The following is a 23,394-nucleotide window of genomic DNA, read 5'->3' on the forward strand; positions in this document are numbered from 1 at the left end:
ACAATTATTAAAGACTTATTCTCTTTTTGGATAAATAAGTGCCTAGAAATGCAGTTTGCTAAGTAGCAAAAGTCACCTTTGGACTCTGAGATACACTTTATATTCTGAAAGAGAAATACACAGTGGTACTGGGACATGAAGAGTCTCTCTGTTTCAGAGTATGTCTGGCTTCTGATATTTATGCCCTGGAAGAATCTCACCTGTCAACTTTTACTATCAAATAGATTAAATAAATAAAATGAAGGAAAATAGAAGATATCTATAGAAAGGTAAAATTTGGTTGCAATGAAAGTCCAAAATCTATTGCTCCATAATAAGTCTGTTAACGAGGCCACTTACTAAAGAGATTTGGTGACTACAGTGAAAAATAGATGTGAAATATTTGAAGATGAAAATATTATATGAAACCAAAAGTTAATGTGATTAAGGAATAAATTTCAAAAGGAAGTGGCAAAATTTCATGACACAAAACAACTGAACTGAAATAAAGAAAAAAGAAAGTGGTCACATATTCACTCTGAGCAAGTAGGCTAGGCAGTTAGCCAAAATTAGACAGTGTAGCTAAGACAGAAGGACCTTTGGAAACCTCCTTGTGACATTAAAGGGTGGAAAGAAGGAAAAGCAAGATGGACCATAATGAGGATACTAGGAGGACTAGAGCACAGCAACCGGAATGTTGCTTTCTGCATACCTAATTAGCGTAGAGATTGAGCAACACTATGGAGAAAATGGATAAAAACCTTAGATCACACCACTTCTGTGGCACCCTCTCTTGGGGCCCCTCCCAACTCAGGGGGGCTTTATTCTTTGCCATTTTTCTATCTCAATAAACTCTCCCACTTTACTCAGTCTCATTGTCCATGATTGTCATTCTTCAAAATTATGAGACAAAGACCCTTGGCCCACACTGAGCAAGTCTGGTAACAATTGCATGAAAACACTGGACCTCAAATAAATTTCCATGGCATTTTTTATTAATTTAATTAATGATAGAAAGAAATTATGATATTATTATAGTGTAATAATTATTAATTAATAGCAGAAAAAAATTTTTTGAAATCATTCACATTTAGCTACAAAATTTAAGGATGTGTAAAGACCAATGGGAACATCTACTCATGCATTAATATATTTGTTTCACTATAACATACCACAGAAATAGTATTTAACTAGAAACACGGTTCTATGAATTATAATACATATGTGTGAATTAACAAGAAAATCAAGCAGCATACACCTACATGGCCATACATCAATCTAGAAACTGCATTTCTGAGTCATTTCCCAGTGACCCTTAAACTAGGAGAGGCATGTACAGCTTTGAAACCAGAATTCTAGCAAAAGAAAGAATGGTTAGAAATAGAAGTGTCAGGATCTGTGAAGTCAGTTAATTAAATGGCAAAACATGAGCATTTTTGTCTGGAATTTATGCAGAACTGACTGATTTTTCTGGACAGTAAATGAAAAGCCAAAAGCACAATCTGACATGGTGACTTAGGGTTGATTTTACTATTATTCAGATCTATTGATTCCCTTTACTTTCAGTTTCTAAATTATCTTGGAGGATGGTGCACCCCCATTGGTAGCCAAGTGACTTGTAGGATCAACACACGCATCAGACTATGCTGCTATGTGACTTGGGCAGGTGACTGACTTTGGGTTGACATTGGCCATGTCCATGGAAGCCTTAAAATACCTGTACTTCCAGAAGTCCTCTTAACTTTTCTATAAGAATAGAACATCCCAAATAAGAAGTTCTACTTTAACCTATGTTCTGGAATGATAAAAGCTATAAAGCAGAAAAGTCACACTGCCAAGGTTGACATATAGCATGAGATAAATATTTTTGAAGTCACTGTCCTGCAAAAAAAAATAAAGCATGCTATTAAAACCCACTAGTGGAGATTCCAAGATGGTGGCTAGAGGGAGGAAGCAGAAAGCATGCTTCCTAAAGTAAAATCTTGGAAAGACACTGGAGATACACATTACAGGAAAAACCACCAAGAAGAGGCAAAACTATGACTCCTCCACACCCCTAGCCCATGCATAGCATCTCCACTTGATGTTAAACAGAGAAACCAGGAGGGCTCACTCACTACCGCTAGATGCCAGCACCCAGACCACTAGGAAAGACGCAGACCACAAGGTGAGCTAAGTGGCACATGATACTCCCACAGACAACCCTGGGACAGATCAGCATAGCCCCCTGGACAGACATACCCCCACCCAGGGAAAAAAGAAAAAAAACTGAATAATAAGCAATAACAACAAAAAAGACATGTAGCAAGGAGGGCGGAGCACCCTGAGCACTGAAGGGGGGAGAAGGGCAATCCCTTATGGAACTGTAAATAAACAAGCCAGCCAGAGAAGGCATGAGAGGCAGCACACGCCCAGCAACCAGGAGCGGGAAAGCTTGTAAAAGTAGTGGTGGGAGGAAAACTCCTCAGGAGACAGGGGAAGGCCTGCTTCCCACATGAACTGTAAATAAACACGCCGGCCTGAGAAAGCAGGTGCAGTGTCACCTACCCCGTGAGCTTAGGGAGGGGAAAGCTTGTAGCAGTGGCGGTCTCACCCAGGAGAACTCTAAGTAAACAAAGCCTGCAGGGCTAGGTGAGTTTTAAGCTCATGCGTGAGATCTGCATAAAAACGCCTCCAGCAGCAGTACGTTGACAGCAGCAGGCAGGTGAGCCACAGCCTCAGATAGCCATTCACAGAACTGTCTCCAGACTCTTTTTTTTTTTTCTCCCTACCTTTGATGAGACAACAACCAAACTACACCTGCATGCTGAAAAACTTACTGAAACTATATTGCATTTGAACTTGGGACACTTTGTGGTGTTTTGTTTTGTTTGGTTTGGTTTGGTTTTTTTCCCTTTGATAAGACAATGACAGAACTACTTCTGAGACACCATCTCCAGAATTGGAGGCTGAGGGACTAACACCAAAATTATTACGACTGAAACTTTATTGCATTTGAACTTGGAGATTTTTAAATTATTTTTATTTTTATTTTTTTCTCAATCCTCTCTCTGTCTCTCTAATGCCTGTTCAGCTTACTGTTGATTAGTACACTGTCTCTCCTTGTTTATATCTTTGAAATTTTTTTGTTTGTTTTGTTTTCTTTTATTTGTTTGTTTGTTTTTGCCTCTTTCTTTCACTTCTTTGCTTTCCTTCTTATCTCACCCTTCCATTCTAAAAATCACCATTGTTATTATTACAAGCTAGAAAATACTTAATTGCACACAGTACAGGGACAATAACAATACCAAGGGCAATGACGGGAACACAGAAAAAACAGGGAAACCAGTTTCCACACAGCAAAAAATTAGTACAGGAACCAGAGGGAAATGAAGAACACAGATACTCAGATCCAGACTCCAACAAAATAAAGAAAAAATATGCCAAAGAACCCAATGAAGCCCACAGGAATAATCTAAAAGAAGAAATACTACAGGTAATCAATGAGAATTTTATAGAGATGATACTGGATATGGTCAACCAAAATGTACAGGAGACACTCAAGAAATTCCAAGACAACAAAAATAGAGAATTTGAAAAAGCAAAAGAAGAAATAAAAGAAACCATAGAAGCACTGTATAAACACCAAAGTGAAACAAGGAACATGATTAATAAAGAGATAAATGAACTCAGGACAAAAATAGACAACATTAAAGAGGAAATGACCCAGGATATGGAAAACCTCACAAAAAGAATGAAACAGAATTGCAAAAGAAAATGGAAGGCCAATCCAGCAGAATAGAACAAACAGAAGACAGAATATCAGAACTCAAAGAAGAAATGGTAATTAAAGGAAAAACCAAAGAACTATTAGTTAAACAACTCAAGACCTGTGAAAAGAAAATGCAAGAGCTCACTGACTCCATCAAAAGACCAAACCTGAGAATCATAGACATTGAAGAAGGAGAAGAGGTGCAAACAAAAGGAATGCATAATATATTCAACAAAATAATAACAGAAACTTTCTCAAATCTAGAGGAATCTATTCCCATACAGATGCAAGAGGCCTCCAGAACCCCCAACAGACTAGACCAAAACAGACCTACCCCATGACATATTTTCATTAAAACAACAAATACAGAGACCCGAGAAAGAATATTGAAGGCTGTAAGAGAGAAAAAACAAATAACATACAAAGGTAAATCCACCAAAATCACAGCAGACTTCTCAACAGACACATTAAAAGCAAGAAGAGCTTGGGGTGAGATCTTCTGGGAACTGAACAAAAATAACTACAATCCTAGGATACTCTACCCAGCAAAACTATCATTCAAAATAGATGGAGCAATAAAAGTCTTCCATGATAAGCAGAAACTAAAACAATATGTGACCACAAAGCCACCACTACAAAAGATTCTTCAAGGGATTCTGCACACAGAAAGTGAAACCCAACTTAACCAAGAAAGACAGGCAGCATCAAACCACAGGAAAAGAAAAAGCAAGAAAGTAGAGAGTAACCTCAACTTAGGTACACACAATCAAAACTTCAAACAAATAAAACAACTAAATGACAGGAATCACCACATACCTATCAGTACTAACACTTAATGTTAATGGACTTAATTCATCCATCAAAAGGCACCATTTGACGAACTGGGTTAAAAAGGAAGATCCAACAATTTGTTGCTTACAGGAGACCCATCTCACCGACAGAATAAGTATAGGCTTAGGATGAAAGGCTGGAAGAAGATTTACCAAACCAATGGCCCCCCAAAACAGGCAGGAGTAGCAATACTTATCTCTGATAAAGTAGACTTCAAACCTACATTGATCAGATGAGATAAAGAAGGACATTGCATACTAATAAATGGGGAAATAGAACAAAAGGAAATAACAATTATCTACCTATATGCACCCACTGACAATGCACAAAATAACTCATTATTTAATGAACAATGGGTCATTGATGAAATAAAAGAGGAAATTAAAAAGTTCCTGGAAGTCAATGAAAATGAAAACACAACCTACCGGAACTATGGGACACAGCAAAGGCAGTCCTGAGAGGAAAGTTTACAGCCATGAGTCTTTTTATATTAAAAAGACTGCAAGATCCCAAATCAATGACCTAATGATACATCTCAAACTCCTAGAAAAACAAGAACAAGCAAATCCCAAAACAAATAGAAGGAGAGAAATAATAAAAATAGGAGCTGAAATCAATGAAATAGAAACCAAGACAACCATACAAAGAATTAATGAAACAAAAAGTTGGTTCTTTGAAAAAATAAACAAGATCAACAGACCCCTGGCAAACCTCACTAAAATGAGGAGAGAAAAAACCCAAATTAGTAGAATCAAGAATGCAAAAGGGGAGATAACAACAAACACCATGGAAATCCAGGAAATCATCAGAGACTACTTCGAGAACCTATATTCAAATAAATTTGAAAATCTTAAAGAAATGGACAGATTTTTGGTACATATGATCATCCAAAACTGAACCAAGAGGAAGTTAATCACCTGAATAGATCTATAACACAAAATGAAATTGAAGCAGCAATCAAGAGTCTCTCCAAAAAGAAAAGTCCAGGACCTGATGGATTCTCTGCTGAATTCTATCAGACCTTTAAAGAAGAACTGACACCAACCCTCCTTAAACTGCTCAACTAAATAGAAAGGGAAGGAAAACTGCCTAACACATTTTATGAAGCCAGTATTACACTTATCCTAAAACCAGGCAAAGACACCTCCAAAAAGGAGAACTATAGGCCAATATCCTTAATGAACATTGATGCAAAAATCCTCAATAAAATAATGGCAAATAAAATTAAACAATACACCAAAAAGATCATTCACCACGACCAAGTAGGCGTCATCCCAGAAATGCAGGGTGTTCAACATATGAAAATCAATAAACGTAATAAACCACATTAACAGAAGCAAAGACAAAAACCACTTGATCATCACAATAGATGCAGAAAAAGCCTTTGATAAGATCCAACACCATTTCATGATAAAAGCTCTAAGAAAACTAGGAATAGAAGGAAAGTACCTCAACATTATAAAAGCTATATATGACAAACATACAGCCAGCATTATACTTAACGGAGAAAAGCTGAAACCATTCCCTCTAAAATCAGGAACCAGACAAGGATACCACTATCTCCACTCCTACTCAACATAGTACTGGAATTCCTAGCCAGAGCAATTAGGCAAGAAGAAGGAATAAAAGGAATACAAATAGGTAAAGAAACTGTCAAAATATCCCTATTTGCAGATGACATGATCCTATACCTTAAAGACCCAAAAAACTCTACTCAAAAGCTTCTAGACATCATCAATAGCTATAGCAAGGTAGCAGGACATAAAATCAACATAGAAAAGTCATTAGCATTTCTTTTTTTTTTTTTTTTTTTCTCATTCCCACAATTATTCTTTTTTTTTTTCATTTTTCTTTTATTATTCATATGTGCATACAAGGCTTGGTTCATTTCTCCCCCCTGCCCCCACCCCCTCCCTTACCACCCACACCGCCCCCTCCCGCTCCCCCCCTCAATACCCAGCAGAAACTATTTTGCCCTTATCTCTAATTTTGTTGTAGAGAGAGTATAAGCAATAATAGGAAGGAACAAGGGGTTTTGCTGGTTGAGATAAGGATAGCTATACAGGGCATTGACTCACATTGATTTCCTGTGTGTGGGTGTTACCTTCTAGGTTAATTCTTTTTGATCTAACCTTTTCTCTAGTTCCTGGTCCCCTTTTCCTATTGGCCTCAGTTGCTTTAAGGTATCTGCTTTAGTTTCTCTGCGTTAAGGGCAACAAATGCTAGCTAGTTTTTTAGGTGTCTTACCTATCCTCACCCCTCCCTTGTGTGCTCTCGCTTTTATCATGTGCTCATAGTCCAATCCCCTTGTTGTGTTTGCCCTTGATCTAATGTCCACATATGAGGGAGAACATACGATTTTTGGTCTTTTGAGCCAGGCTAACCTCACTCAGAATGATGTTCTCCAATTCCATCCATTTACCAGCGAATGATAACATTTCGTTCTTCTTCATGGCTGCATAAAATTCCATTGTGTATAGATACCACATTTTCTTAATCCATTCGTCAGTGCTGGGACATCTTGGCTGTTTCCATAACTTGGCTATTGTGAATAGTGCCGCAATAAACATGGATGTGCAGGTGCCTCTGGAGTAACAGTCTTTTGGGCATTTCTATATACTAATAATGAGCAAACTGAAAAAGAATGTATGAAAACAATTCCATTTACAATAGCCTCAAACAAAATCAAATACCTAGATGTAAACTTAACAAAGGATGTGAAAGACCTCTACAAGAAAAACTATAAACTTCTGAAGAAAGTGATTGAGAAAGACTATAGAAAGTGGAGAGATCTCCCATGCTTATGGATTGGTAGAATCAACATAGTAAAAATGTCTATACTCCCAAAAGTAATCTATATGTTTAATGCAATTCCTGTCAAAATTCCAATGACATTCATTAAAGAGATTGAAAAATCTACTGTTTAATTCATATGGAAACACAAGAGGCCAGGAATAGCCAAGGCAATACTCAGTCAAAAGAACAATGCTGGAGGTGTCACAATACCTGACTTCAAACTATATTACAAAACAATAGCAATAAAAACAGCATGGTACTGGCACAAAAACAGACATGAAGACCAGTGGAACAGAAGACAGGACCCAGATATGAAGCCACACAACTATAACCAACTTGTCTTTGACAATGGCACTAAAAATATATGATATTGAAAAGACAGGTTCTTCAACAAAAACTGCTGGGGAAACTGGTTAGCAGTCTGCAAAAAACTGAAACTAGGTCCATGTTTATTACCCTATACCAATATTAACACAAAATGGATCAAGGATCTTAATTCAGACCCCAAACTTTAAAGTTGGTACAGGAAAGAGTAGGAAATACTCTGGAATTAATAGGTATAGGCAAGAACTTTCTCCATGGAACTCCAGCAGCACAGCAACTAAGAGATAGCATATATAAGTGGGACTTCATAAAACTAAAATGCTTCTGCTCAACAAAAGAAATGGTCTGTATACTGAAGAGAACACCCACAGAGTGGGAGAAAATATTTACCAGCTACACACCAGACAAGGACTGATAACCAGAATATATAGGAGAAGGGGACCAGGAACTAGAGAAAAGGTTAGTTTGAGAAGAATTAATTTAGAAGGTAACACACATGTACAAGAAAGCAATATGATTCAACTCCCTGTAGAGCTATCCTTATCTCAACTATTATTGCTCATACTCTCTCTTCAACAAAATTAGACATAAAGGCAAAATAGTTTCTGCCTGGAAGCAAGGGGGGGGGAAGGGAGGGGCTGGGGTGGCTAAAGGAGGGGGTGGTGTGGTTAAGAGAAGGGGCCAGGGAAAGGGGGGAGAAATGACCCAAACATTGTATGTACATATGAATAAAATAAAAAAATTAAAAATAAAAGTGAAATTCAAGGGAAAAAATCCTATATATTATTTTTTGCAATCATTTCCATCACTGATGAAAAGTCTTTGGCCTGTAGAGACAGCTTGTGGCATAGAAAAGATTGTGGACCTAGGAAGACTATTTGGATTGACTAAAATGAGTAACACACAATTCCTGGTCTTATGTGTCATGGAGTATTCAAGTGAGTTTTAAAAATCACTTGAAATTTAAGTTGATAGCTCAATATATTGGTTGTACCAACTTATATACAAACAGCCTCAAATCAGCCTTAACTTATACACAGTCTTGTCCTGTCACCTGTCCCACTCGTTAACAGAGCAAGGGGATTTCATGTGAAAATTCTACGGGATGCACATGGTGTATTTTGTGCAAGTTTACAACCTCCATTATATTCCCTTAACTGCTCCCTCTTCCTCCACTTTTTAAAACAATATTTGGTGAGTTTCATTATACTATCTCTGTACATAAATGTATGATATACTTTGATAGTTTTCATTCCCCATTACCTTTGCCTTTCCCCCTCCCCTCCTAGCACTTTCCCTCCTGACAGTGCCTTTTATACTTGTCTTATTATTACTGCTAAATTTATGAGTTTAGACCTAGCTTACTCATAGGAGCAAAAACATGTGATATTTGACTTTCTGAGATTAGCCTATTTTGCTCAATATAATGACATCTAATTCCATTCATTTTCCTAAAAATGACACAATGCAATTCTTCATTATGGCTGAGTCTATTGTGTACATATACCACATTTTCTTTATCTGTTTATTGGTTGTTTCCACCATTTGACTATTATGAATAGTGCTGAATTAACATGGGTGTGCAGGTATACCTCTTGTGTGTTTATTTACACTCCTTTGGATATATATCCAAGAGTGGTACACCAGAGTCACAAGGTGATCTAGTTTAGCTTTTAGCCACATAGTGGTTACCCTACCTTACAATCCCACCAACAATGTATGAAGGTTTCTTTCCCCCATATCCTTGCCAGTGTTTGTTGTCATTTGTTTTCTTGATGATTGCCATTCTGACTGGGGTGAGATGGAATCTCAGTGTAGTTTTGATTTGTATTTCCTTTATGGATAAGGATGTTGAACATTTCTTCATGTGTTTATTAGATATTTGTGCTTCTTTTCTGAGTACTGCCTGGTTAATTCATTTGCCCATTTGTCAATTGGATTATTTGGAAGTTTGGGGGTTTAATTTTTTGAACTCTTCTATATTCTAGACATTAATCCTTTATCCAATGAGTAGCTAGCAAAGATTTTATCTCATTCTGTGTTTTCACTCTGGCAATTCTTTCCTTTGATGTGCAGAAACTTTCTAATTTGATGCAGTCCCATTTGTTAATTCTTGTTTTTAATTTCCTGGGCAGTTGGAATCTTATTTGGAAAATACTTGCCTATCTCTAGATCTTCAAGAGTTTTCCCATAGCAGTTTCCAAGTTTTAGGTCTTATGTTAAGATCTTTGATCCATTTTGAAATGATTTTTGTACAGGGTGAGAGATTGGGGCTTACTTTCAATGTTTTTCATGTAAATAGACAGCTTCCCCCACACCATTTGTTAAAAATGCTGTCTTTTCTCTAATGTGTACTTTTGTTTCCTTTACCAAAGTTCAGATGGCTATAGCTGTGTGGTTGTATCTATGGGTCTTCTATTTTTTCCACTGATTTTCATGTCTGTTTTTGTACCAGTACCATGCTGTTTTTGTTACTATGGATCTATAGTAAAATTTGAAGTCAAGTACTGAGATAACTCCAACATTGTTCTTTTTGCTCAAGATTGCTTTTGCTAATAGTGTCTTTTGTGCTTCTGCATGAATTTTCGGGTTTATTTTCCTGTTTCTGTGAAGAATGATACTAGAATTTTGGCAGGGATTGCATTGAATCTGTAGGTTGCTTACGGTACTATAGACATTTTCACAATATTAATTCTGCCAATTAATGGGCATGGGAGATCTATCCATCTCCTAGTGTCTTCTGCAGCTTCCTTCTTTTTGGTTTTACACTTTTTGCTATAAAGGTCTTTTACTTCTTAAAGTTTATTCCTAGGTATTTTTTGAGGCTTTTGAGAATGAAATTGTTTTCTTGATTTCTTTCTCAGCCATTCATTGTCATTATATAAAAAAGCTACTGATTCATGTATATCAGTTTTATATCCTGTCACTTTGCTAAAGGTACTAATCAGTTCCAGGATAATTTTTGGTGGAGTCTTTAGGGCATTTTAAGTATAAGAACATAACATTTGCAAATAGGGATAATTTGACTTCTTCCTTCCCATGTATTTCTTTCTCTTGCCTTATTGCTCCGGCTAGGAATTCCAGTACTGTACTGAATAAGAGTGCCGGGAGTGAACATCCTTCCATCATTCCTGACTTTGAGGAAACAATTCAGTTTTTTCTCATTTAGTGTGATGTTGGCTATCGTTTTTCATATATATCCTTTACTATGCTGATGTATGTTCACTCTATTCCTAGTTTCTTCAAGGATTTTAGCATGGAGAGTTCTTGAATTTTGTCAAAGTCTTATTATAGATCTTTTGTAGTGGTTCATAGTCTCAATTCAGTTTTGGAAAATAAATATATCTAGAAATTTATCCATTTCTTTTAAATTTTCCAATTTATTGGAATATAACTTTTCAAAGTATTCCCTAACAATCCTCTGGATTTCATTGGTATTTGTTGTGCTAGCCCTTATTTACCACTAATTTTATTGCTTTATCTCTTCTCCTTACTTTTCTTTCTTTCTTTTTTTTTTTTTTTTTTTTTGGTTAGCTTGGCCAAGGGTTTATCAACCTTATCTTTTCAAAGAACATTTCATTGACTCTGAATTTTTTGTCCTCATTTTATAAATATCTGTCCTAATCTATATTACTTCTTTCTATCTATGGATTTGGGATTTGGTTTATTCTTGTTTTTCTAAGAGTTTGTGATGCATCTTTTGGTTATTTATTTGAGAGCTCTCTGTTTGGTTGGTTGGTTGGTTGGAAGTTTTTTGGTAGGTTTTTATAGCTATGAAATTTCCTATTGTCACTGCCTTTGATGTATCCAAAAGGTTCTGGTAGATTGTATTTTCATTTTCATCAGATTCGAGGAACTTTTTGACTCCTCTCCTTTACTTCTTCAATAACTAACTGGTCATTCAACAATGTACTATTAAGTCTCCATGTGTTTGAATATTAATTGTAGTTTTTTGGTGGTTTTTTTTTTTCTTTTGATTTCTAGTCTTATTCCATTGTGGTCTAATAGAATAAGGGAGTTATTTCAATTTTCTTCTATTTGTTAAGACTTAAGACTTAACTTATGTCCTAGAATATGATCTCCATGGGTTGCTGAAAAGAATGTGTACTGTGCAGCTGCTGGTTGAAATATTCTGTATATATCTATTAAGGTCATTTGGCCTTTAGTGTCAATTAATTCTGAGGTTTCTTTAATAATCTTTTTTTGTCTCAATGGTCTATTTACTGGTGAAAATGGGGTACTGAAGTCCCCCTCTATTAATTGTGTTGTGGTCTATCCGTGCTTGTAAGTCCAGTAGTATTTGTTTAATGAAGCTGAATGTGGTAACATTTAGTGCATGTACATTAATGTTAGCTCCTCTTGATGATTTGTTCCCTTTGTTAAAATGAAGTGATCTTCAGTGTCTCTTCTAATTTTGGTCTGAAGTCTGCTTTATCAGATCCAAGGACAGCTACTCCTGCCTGCTTTGGGAATCCACTTTCTTAGAATATTTTCTCCATTCTTTTTCCTTCAACCAATGCTTGTCTTTGTCAGTGAGATCAATGTCTTGCAGGCAACAAATTATTGAGTTTTGCTTTTTAATCCAACTTACCTTTTTTGTTGGAGATTTGAGACCATTAACATTCACTATTAATATTCAAAGGTTTGAAGTACTTCCTGTTGCTTTGTTGTTTTCATTATGCTTACTTCTTTCCTGTTCCTTCTTTGCTAATCTACTCATCTAGTGAGGTTTATTCTTTCCTGTATTTTCCTGTTTGCATTTATCTTTCTCCTCTGTAGGTAAGATAACTTTAAGTATTTTCTGCAATGCTGATTTGGTGGTAACAAATTCATTTAATTTTTGTTTATTGTAGAGGATTTTAATTTCTCCTTTAATTATGAAAGAATTCATTGCTGGTTATACTAATGTAGCTGTCAATTATTTTCTCTTAGGGCTTGGAATATATCATTCTATGCCTTCCTTGCATTTAGTGTTTGTGTTGAGAATCTGCTGTTATTCTGATGGGTGTGTCTTTATATGTGAATTGTTGCTTCTCCCTTGCAGCTTTTAATATTGTTTTTTAGTTCTAGGGTGGTTTCTTTTCTGATCTTACCTGTTTGGTGTTCTGAAAGCCTCCTGTTCCTGAGTGACTCTCTTTCTCAAGATAGGGGAACTTTTCTTCTATTCTTTTATTGAATGTTTTATATATACCATTAACTAGTATCTCTTCTCCTTCTATATGCATAATTTGTAGGTTTTGTCTTTTAATGGTACCTGGAGGTCTTGTGTGTTCCATTCCTACCACCATAGTAGGAATAGTCTTTGGTAGACCTAACTCCTTAACTTTGTCTTCAGTCCCTGATACTCTTTTCAATTTGTTCCATTATATTAGCAAGATTTTCAATTGAAATTTTTATTTGGGATATTGAGCTTTTCATTTCTAAGATTTCAATTTGATTTTTTTCAGGATTTATATCTTTGTTGAATTTCTCTTTCATATCCTGTAATGTCTTCCTTATTTCATTCAGCTATTTATTGAAATTCTATTTGAATTCAGATATCTGTTTATTTGTATCTTCTTTGATTTCATTCAGGTGATTATACATCTCCTCTATAATTCATTTTTGCCATTGTTCTTTTGAGTTTGTTGTTTAAATTTTATTCTGCTTCACATTCATTCATCCCCTTTATTACATATCTGCTGGGTTTTGGAGGGAACATGTTACCCTGGTTTTTCATATTGCTCATATTTTTAGGTTGCAATTTGTACATCTTAAGGCAAGTTTTTGGTTGGAGGTTTTATTTTTTTCTCTTTTTCTTTATTCATATGTGCATACAATGTTTGGGTCATTTCTTCCCCCTTCCCCCACACTCTCCCTTCCTAACCCCCCTGCCCCCTCCCTCTCCTCCCCATCCCCTCGCTACCTGGCAGAAACTATTTTGCCCTTATCTCTAATTTTGTTGAAGAGAGAGTATAAGCAATAATAGGAAGGACCAAGGGTTTTTGCTAGTTGAGATAAGGACAGCTATACAGGGAGGTGACTTACATTGATTTCCTGTGCATGTGTGTTACCTTCTAGGTTAATTCTTCTTGAACTAACCTTTTCTCTAGTTCCTGGTCCCCTTCTCCTATTGGCCTCAGTTGCTTTAAAGTATCTACTTTAGTTTCTCTGCATTGAGGGCAACAAATGCTATCTAGTTTTTGAGGTGTCTTACCTATCCTTATACCTCCCTTGTGTGCTCTCGCTTTATCATGTGATCAAAGTCCAATCCCCTTGTTGTGTTTGCCCTTGATCTAATGTCCACATATGAGGGAGAACACACAATTTTTGGTCTTTTGGGCCAGGCTAACCTCGCTCAGAATGATGTTCTCCAGTTCCATCCATTTACATGTGAATGATAAGATTTCATTCTTCTTCATGGCTACATAAAATTCCATTGTGCATAAATACCACATTTTCTTAATCCATTCGTCAGTAGTGAGGCATCTTGGCTGTTTCCATAACTTGCCTATTGTGAATAGTGCTGGAATAAACATGGGTGTGCAGGTGCCTCTGGAATAACCTGTGTCACATTCTTTTGGGTATATCCCCAAGAGTGGTATTGCTGGATCATATGGTAGATAAATGTTTAGCTTTTTAAGTAGCCTGGTTGGAGGTTTTAATATCCTGTCTCCTTTTAGTTGGAGATTTTGCAATGTTTAGGTAAGAGAGGGCTTGCGGGAATTTTCCTATCACTAGACTGGGGAGGAGGGTGATTCAGTGGTCAAATATTTGACCACAGTGCTTTAAACTCTGAGTTCAGCCCCTATTCCACTCAGGGAGAGGAAGCTTTGCTGCATTGGCCATCACAGATGTTATACACCCACGATGAGATTGTATCAAACCCTAATAATGATGAATCACCACCTATTAAGAGGAATAAAGGCGCAAAAATGGTACTTTAAGATCTAGGAGGATCTTAATTAATAAGGGTGGTAACAAGATGGGAATAAGGGGGATAATGCTAATGAATATTACTTGGTATATGTTGTTAAAAGCTAGAGGGGATCACCCCTGAGGTTAATAGAAAGGTGTAATGGGAAAGTGGAGTTAGTTAGGTAGAAAAGGTCTAGTTAATGTTGTATTGAGGAAGAAAAACAAAAGAGAAAGGAAGAAGAATAAACAGACAAATAACAAACAATCTAAGAACTAATTACCTGCTAAAAGTATAGCTAGCAAAGAGGAATTGTGGGTGAGGAATTAGAGATGGAAGAAAAATGGGAGAGAGCTATTCTATTTGTAGACAGGAGAGTGGTAACGGGGGAAGGTGATGGGAGAGAGAAGGAGAAGATGTGGTTTAAGGCTGAGTAATGAAAGGTTTTGTCATGCCTCAACATAGAGTGACAGCAAAGAAAAGGAAGGCAAAAAAGGCAGAACTAAAAAGAAACTGGAAAAAAAGGGAACAAAAATACTCAAATCAAATGTACACACACAAAATAATTAATTAAAAATAAAAATTGATGAAGAAATTTAAATGGCAAGAAAAACAAACAAACAAAGAAAAAATCAGTCAGAGTTCTCATTTGCTCTCCAGAGCAGCTGTTATGTTTCCTCCTCAAGGTCTGTACGGTTCAGTCCAGCAGGAGGAGAGCAGGTGGAGGTTTACCTCATTACAGTGGCCAGAGCCTTGGTGGGGACTTGCAGATCTGATTGCAACCTCCAGGGACTCTTTCTGTGGCATGGGCTCTTAATGCCAGCCTCTCTCACTTCCCTCTGAATGTGATGACTTTCTTCTCCCTGGTCCTCACTGACACACAGTCTGGTGTGCTTTATCCAGTGTTATTCATTTCTAGGGCAGAGGTTTCATTGTCTAACACTCTCCCAGCCTGCCACCTATATCCACGCTGCAGCTGATTTCCTAGATGGAGCTGAGACTGGTGGCAGGATTCAGCCACACCCCAGGTCTCTGTCTGTTTCTGGGTGGAGGGATTGCTGTGGTATAGTTAGTGTGTGGACTGCCTGTGATTCTCTCCTGGGTCTTTCTATGCTGCTTTCAGGGATGGCACCACATTCACCCATAGCAACCAGTAAGCCTATGGAACACTGATGGAACCCAAACCACTGCCTCCAGCTGTAATGTCCTTAGCAGTTCTGCAGTAGGTTGGTTGTGAAAACAGCTGTTTAGTAAGGTGTGAGGGTTGATGCCTGGGGAGGTGACAAGGCTGCCATCTTGCTGCATTCCTAAGTCTTAAGGAAGTAAACAAAAAAGAATAGAAAAAAAAAAAGAACACTAGACAACCACACAGAAAAAAAAAATGCCAGAAAGTGGATGGATGGATATTTTGATGTGATTTACTTTTTTACTTTTTTTCTGTGTGTGTACATCTGTGGGGTGCTGGGATCAAACCCAGAGCCTCACTCATGCCAGGCAAGTGCTCTACCATGGAGTACTTTAGTGCTCCTCCTTTAGTCTTAATTATTGATTAAAAAAAGGACTCATGTAAAAACAGAATTATCAGATGGAAAGCTAGTATTTTTATTTATATGCATTTTAACAGTTTAATTTATCCATACAAAAGACATTTAGGGGTTAATAAAATTGTTCTAAATTGGAATTGTGATGATGGCTATGTAACTCCATGAGTATATTAAAAATAATTTAATTGTAAACTTTGAAAGGGAGAATTTGTATAATGAGTTTTATCTCAACAAAATTGTCTTGTATTCTCTTACTATGGTGCATTACAATGAATTATTTCAGATATTAAACTAACTTTGCATTCTTGAGATAAGTAATCTGTGGTCATAGAGTAGAATGCTTTTTATATGTTGATAGATTCTATTTGCTAGCATTTTAAAGGTTTTTTTGTGCCAATATTCCTAAGAGGTGCTGTCCTATTGCTTTTCTTTTCTTCTTGTGAGTTGGCATCTGGTGATGCTGGTCTCACACAATGAGTTAGAACTGTCCCTCTTCTCCTACATTTTGAGAGTGTATGAAATTTCCTATTGATTCTTTTTTAAATGTTTGGGAGAGTTCACTGGTGATGTTTTATAAATATGACCCTTTCTTTTGGAAGGCTTCCAATTAGCAATTGCTGTGGTTTGGATACTGTTGAGTGTGCCCCCAAGTATTCATGTGTTGAAATTTTATTACCTTTATAAGGTATGGGACAGTGTAAGCTTAGTCAAACTGCGGTGCTTGGAGGTGGTGGGTGGCAAGGAATAGATAAGTTCACCAGGATGGAGCCCCATGGTTGAATTCTCTCTCTCTCTCTGAGAGAAGAAGACACACACACTCCCTGTGCCTCTCCACATGATACTGAAGGACAGACCAGGGGAGGTCAAGGAGCTCCTTCCCTTCCCTAGGGAACACCTGTCTGCATCTGAAAGGAATCTCCACTCTCAGGCAATACACAAAGAAAAAAAGCTATAAAACCCACTCCCCACCCTGACTCACTGGATCACCGGTTTCCGGGTCCCCCTGCATTCTCCTGTATGCAGTCTTTCTCTTGTCTTCTCTACAAATAAAATCTTTGTGACCTCTGCTGTTGGAGTCCACCTGTGCTTTCATTCTCAGAGCAGGCTCAAGAACCCTGAGCACCTGAAGTTCCTGCGTGTGTCATCCATGCATCAATACCCTGCACTACCTGAAGACACTGCCAGCAAGAAGACCATCAGTGGAAGTGGCCCCTTGGCCTTGCACCTCCAGATCCATCAGCTAAACAAACTTCTTTTCTTTATGAAGCGCTTGAGCCTCAGGCATTTTGTTGTATTATAATGGAAATTCAGTATTTTTTACTTATTGGAAGTTTTTCCATTTCATCTAAGATGTTTTATTTGTAGGAATACAGTCATTCATTATATCCCTTTATAATTCTTATAATTCTTTTCTTTCTTTTTAATATTTCTTTCTTTTTTTTTTTTTTTTTGACAGCACTGAGGTTTGAACTCAGGGCATCAGGCTTGAGCCAGGTCCCTAGATCCTCCATCCCACCTTTCTGTGTGTGTGTGCTTTCAGTTGTTTTTTCAGATAGGATCTTGTGCTTTTGGTTTAGGCTGGCCTCTGACCACAATCCTCCTACATATGCCTCCTGCATAGTTGGGATTGCAGACACACCTAATCATATCTGGTATATTTGTTGAGATGGGGATTGCTAACTTATTACCTGGACCAGACTTGAACTGAGATCCTCCCAATCTCTGTTAACTGGGATTACAATCTCTTGACTGACTGGGATTACTGGTGTGAACCACCATGCCTGGCCTATAATTCTTTTATTTCTTATAAGGTTGCTCATGATTTCTCTTTCATTCCTGGCTTTAGTAATTTGACTACTTTCTCTTATTTATATTTTTTGTTGTGTGCTTGTTTGTATAGGGAGGAGCTTTGTTTTGTGAGTCTGCATAAAATTTTGTCAACTTTATCCTTTCACTGAGCCAGTTTTTGCTTTGATTGTTTCTGTTTTCTACTTCACCTACTTCTAACATTATCTTTTCCTTCCTTCCACTTACTTCATGTTTTCTTCTTCAAATTTCTTTTCTTTCCTTCTTCTTTTTTTTTTTTTTTTGGAGTGGGGAGAACAGGATCTATCGATGAGCTCAGACTAACCTTGAATTCAGCCTCAGTAGTCCAAGGATTATATCTTCTTCAAATTTCTTAAAGTAAAAGTTTAGGTTACAGATTTGAAATGTTTTCTTTTTTCCACTGTTGGCTTTTACAGCTGAAGATTTCCTCTGAAGCACTTCTTCAGCTCATTCCACAGGGTTTTAGATATTCTGTTTCTATTTCCATCTGCATCCAAGTGTGTATTCACACCCAGCTCTTCTGTGCTGCATTATCAAATAAATTCCACTTCTATATGCTCTGGGCCCAGCAATAGCATTGCACACATACTGTTTCATGAAACAACTGTAAATCATTGACGTGAAGAAAGAACAAATGTGCCTTTTATAATTACCCACAGAATAATTTACTGGTGATTGTGTGGGCATTTGAGTTCCCCTTTTAACCCAGAAGATCTACCATTAGTACTTCTTGAAATGCACGTCTTCTAGTTTTTGTTTATCTTGGAAAATCTTTACCTTCATTTTTAAAAATTAATTTTGCTGGATCTAAGATTCTTGGTTAGCAAGGCTTTTTTTTTTTTTTCTCCTTTCTGCCCCTTAATGAGCACCCATTGTCATTGGGACTCACCTATGCTCAGGAGATACTAATCTGACTGGAATTCCCTCCTGCAGGATAAGCCACTTTTCTCTTGCTGCTTTCAAGATTCTGTGTGTATGGCTTTCAACATTTTGACTTTGATGTGTCTGGATTGGGTCTCTTTATATTTATCCTATTTGCAATATATTCACCTTCTTGGCTGGGTAGATAAATGTTTTTCATCAAACATGGGGAGTTTTTGGTCATTTTCTGCTCCTCTTACCCCCCCCCCCGTGTGTGTGTGTGTGTGTGTGTGTGTGTGTGTGTGTATTTTGCAGTGCTGGGGATCACACTTGGGGCCTCACCCATGCTATGCAAATGCTCTACCACTGAGCTACACCCCAGCCCCTTCTCACTGTTTCTTGATTGCACAATCTATATCAATCTGTCTTCAAGTTCAGTTATTCTTTCTTCTATCCATCCAAATATATTATTGAGCCTATCTGGTAAATTTTCCATTTTGATTATAGTTTCAGTTCCAGAATTTCTATTTGGTTCTTTTTTTTTATTTTCCATTGATATTCTCTATTTGAAGTGACATTGTTATGATACTTTCCTATAATTCTTAATCATGGATTCTTTTAGTTCTTCAAATATATTTAAAATAGCTGCTCTGAAGTCTTTGTGTGTTCAGTCCCATCTTAAAAGCGTTATTATTGCACATTTTGTCTCAATATGGGACACACTTTATGGTGTTTTCATTTTGTTTTCACACTTTCTAGCTTTGTTGCAAACTGGACATTTTAAACAATGTATCACAGCAACCCTAGATTTCAGTCCCACTCACACACTCCACCCTGCCAGTCTGCTATCCTTGCTTTGTTGCCTTTGTCACAAATGTGTTGTGACCTGGCTAGACTTGCTCAGGGAAATGTATCTCCACTCCCATGTCTCCTGTGGTGTGCTCTCCTCGTGTGCAACCTTGGGTATGCTTACAATTTTCCTGACCACCTCCTCCTCAGGTTTTCCCCATCTCCCTGCTAAGCTTTGGTCTGGTCTGCCATAGTAATTGCTGGCTGATTGCCCTATTATCTTTGACAGCTGAGGCATAAACACTTCCATGGTTGGATCCAAACATAGTCCATTCTCTCTGTGTGGATAGTTTGAGCTTTCTCCAATCCCAGAAGGATTGTTTCTCACATCTTTCCCCTGGTTTTCTCAGTTAAATTTCAAGATGGAATAGCATTTAGGTTTTTGCTATCATGGGACTAGCAGCCTCCTGTTAATTGCTATCACACTCCATCATTTCATCCCTCAGGCATGAACTTCCCCATGCCTTGCCCCAAATAAAATCAATTTCCTTAAGGAGAGCCATGACGTTCTCTGTTCTTACAGCCTACCTCCCCAACCTGGGCAGATCCTTTGTCTCACTGCTTCAGAGCTGGAGAATGGACAACAGCTGCTTCTCCCAGAATGACACTCCTGCTGTACAAGTGGGACAACTGCTTTTCAGCTTTCTTCTTCCAACATGGAACCTCCAACTTGTGAGTCAGCCAAGGCAGTGGAAGTAGTGGTCCAGTAGTCTTAGCCTGCCACAGTGGAGAGGGAAGGGAGCATGGAACTTATACCCTGGTGGCTAGGTACAGCCCTGGATCTCTCAGCCTCACTTGTCTGAGATAGAGGTTATGCACACAGCTTGGTGGACTGGGAATGGAACTGCTGAAGGTCTGCACCCCTGGGAGAAATCAAAATTCTAGACTGGCAGATGAGGGAGAGATGGGTGTCTTCTTGGACACAGCCATTCAGAGTGCAGCTTCCAACAAGCTGGGGAGTGGGGGAGGAGATAGGAGAGCAGGTCCTGGCTTAAATGCCAGAGACCCAGTGTTCCTACCAAGATTTTAGTAGATCTTCATGAATAAATCCCACCCCCATGATTCACAGATATGCTAAATGGTTGTTTTTAATAGTTCTCACATCAGGGAGAAGTCTGCAAAAAACTTCATGTTTCCTGTTTATATGCACTTGACTCTTTACTTTTGTTTTACAATATAAACAACAGCTTAATATTCTGTATATAATGTCCCATGTAGTTGTCAGTGCATTCAATTTACAAAATCTATGTGCCAGGTTGCTCAGAATCCCTTTCACTGGCCAGGTGCTCAATCAAAACCATCTGGAGGAATTACACCTGTGTGTGCACCTGTTTTTTCCACCCATCACCTTGATTATATTTAGCTTTTTCTCAAGGGACTCACAGCCTGTTCACTGAAGCACAGCACAAAACTGTTGACAGTTATTTCTTTCTAACCAATAAAAGAAAAAACTCTGGCTCTGAGATCATGTTAGTTTTGGCACACATTAATAACTTAAATTCTTTGACAGAATACATAAACTACAACCTTGATGTGTTAGTGTGAACATTTTTAGAACAATTTACAGGTGTTGTCATTACACTGTCTGTGAAATATGTAGAAAATCATTAATATATCTTTAATAAAAATTCACTACATCCATCTTGCTTATCCTTTGTCAGAGCCTTGGTTTTGAAGGATGGCCATCACTATTGTTGGAATTAAAGACCCATCCAAAGCATTCAGGTAGATTACACTGAGATCCCCAAAACAGATCATTTTAAATACCTACTGGTTATTGTAGACCATCTCACTCACTGAGATGGTCTACAGTGAGGCCATCCCTCTCCTGGGGGCTACTGTTATGAATGTAATTAGGGCATTACTAGAACACATCATCCCAAGATTTGGAGTTGTAGAAAATTTAGACTCAGATATTGGGAGACACTTCACTGCAAACATCCTTAAAGGACTTATGAAGGCTCTAGAGGTCAAATGGGAATATCATGCTCCCTGGCATCCATCTTCCTTGAGAAGGGTTGAAAGAATGAATCAGACTCTTAAACATGAGCTCACTAAATTAGTCTTAGAGAACAGAGCACCTTGGATTAAATGCCTTCCCCTACCACTACTCAAGATAAGGACGGCCCTTCAGAAGGCCATTGGCCTCTCCCCTTAAGAAATGCTTTATGGGCTTCCTTACCTTAGCTCTGATACTGATGTGCCTACCTTTGAAACCAGAGACTATTTCCTCAAAAATTATATATTGGATTTTCCTCTACATTACTTTCTCTTAGGAAAAAGGGGTTGTTAGCACAGGCTCCTCCACTTGACTTTCCCGTCCTCCCACACCAGCCTGGTGATTATGTGCTAATCAAGACCTGGAAAGAAAATAAGTTTGAGACCTTGGGACAGACCCTTCCTGGTTTTGCTGGCCATGAAAGCAGCCATCCAGACCGTGGAGAGGGCATGGATGCATCACACAGGGTAAAGAAGGTGCCCCATCTGACCAGAAGGAACAATGGACCATGCTCTCGCATCCAAGTGACACCAAAGTACCCTTAAAAAGTGTAGAGTGAAATTATTCTTTCTCTTTCATTTGGGGAATGATATGTTTATTATTAATGCAACTCAGAGTACTTTTTCCTTAGCTGTTGAATTTGATGCATGCCAGATCCTTCCTTGTGGAGAACTTACATCCCAACTCCAGCTCCAAGGATACACTTCTCCCTTTTATGACAATCATAAGGGCTGGATCCAGACCCAAAGGCACTGGTAAGACTCCAATTTCCACCATCCAGAACAATCAACAGTCTTTTAACAGACTACAGTCAAAATTACAGCTGTTTCAGACACACCCTCTCCTTTTTGCAAAGATAAACAGTGTGGCCGACTTAGATTGGTCATAGAAAGCTTTGGAGCATGACAAAAGAACCATCCATATTTCATAAATATGAGTTGGAGGCAGATGTCTCAGGAACAGACCCTTTAGGTGCCTTTGAGCTCCATCTAGCTCCCAAACCCTCTCAGGGGACACCCAGTTCTACCTCCACTCCATTTATACAACGATAGAACTCAGGGAACCATAGTAGAAGTCAAGGACCTAAAACAAAATGTGGCTATTGAAATTGTGTACGGGGATACAGATGCTTGGATGGAATGGATAGAATATTCTATCTGCACATTATATAAGAGTGATTGTTATGTTTACACTACTGGGAGACTAGAGTCTCAGGTGGTCCTGTTTCCATGAGGATGATCCTCAGATCCCAATGGAATGTATTGCATGTTGGTTGTGTTTCGGGATTCCACAGCCTGGGATAACAAATCCTACTGGACATTGTCACTACTGTTCCCAGAGGTCAGAAGTCCTGCAGGTCAGCCCCTGAGGACTGACCCACCCCAGACGTCAATTATACCTCATGTCTCACCAGGCAGGGGGGATGATTGACAAATGTGGAAAACTTGATGGGATACAGTGAAAACCAGTCCTTCAACAGTCTCACAAACCAGCCCACATGGCAGAGCTGATGTCTGGTGGAGGACCATTACGTGAGACTCTCCCAGGTAACTGGGCAGGCACCTGTGCTTTGATGCAGTTGGCCTATCATTTAGATCCCCAGCCCATGCCACAACATCTAGAAAAACATCAGCAAAGATGTTGCAGCCAGCCACAGAGGCTCCTTGGATCTTCATGTTTATATTGATGCCATTGGGGTTCCTAGAGGGTGCCAAACAAATTTAAAGCCAAAAATCAA

The 23,394-nt window shown here is 38.1% G+C and overlaps 1 pseudogene; it reads right to left on the reverse strand.

The window, feature by feature from the left end:
• The window catches only part of LOC141411373 (palmitoyl-protein thioesterase ABHD10, mitochondrial-like), a 90,724-nt pseudogene that overhangs the window by 62,140 nt on the left and 5,190 nt on the right, over positions 1-23,394 (reverse strand).

This window comes from Castor canadensis, chromosome 10 (genome assembly GCF_047511655.1).
Source record: "Castor canadensis chromosome 10, mCasCan1.hap1v2, whole genome shotgun sequence".
Classification (NCBI taxonomy): Eukaryota; Metazoa; Chordata; class Mammalia; order Rodentia; family Castoridae; genus Castor; species Castor canadensis.